Here is a 298-nt window from a genome sequence, read left to right on the forward strand (position 1 = left end):
TATATATGTACACACACACTCAATGTTTATTGTGGTTTACAAACGGGTTTTGTCAGCTTGTACAGATTAGATTAGCTCTTTTTAACTGGCAAATCAATAGTTTAAACTTTCTTACATTAATAGTTTAGAATTCAATTACATAACTTCAGTGCAAATCAATCTTGAAGTTAGCAATCCCTTGCCATTCCCCTAATAAAAGTCTAAAATAAATGAGCGTTTTGATGAGTCCAAACAGTTTACTAAAGTCTCACAAGTTTGTATGTCTAGGATTATTTAATGAATTACAAAAAAGTGCATG

The sequence above is a fragment of the Morus notabilis genome, unplaced genomic scaffold, assembly GCF_000414095.1.
Source record: "Morus notabilis unplaced genomic scaffold, ASM41409v2 Scaffold5484, whole genome shotgun sequence".
Lineage (NCBI taxonomy): Eukaryota > Viridiplantae > Streptophyta > Magnoliopsida > Rosales > Moraceae > Morus > Morus notabilis.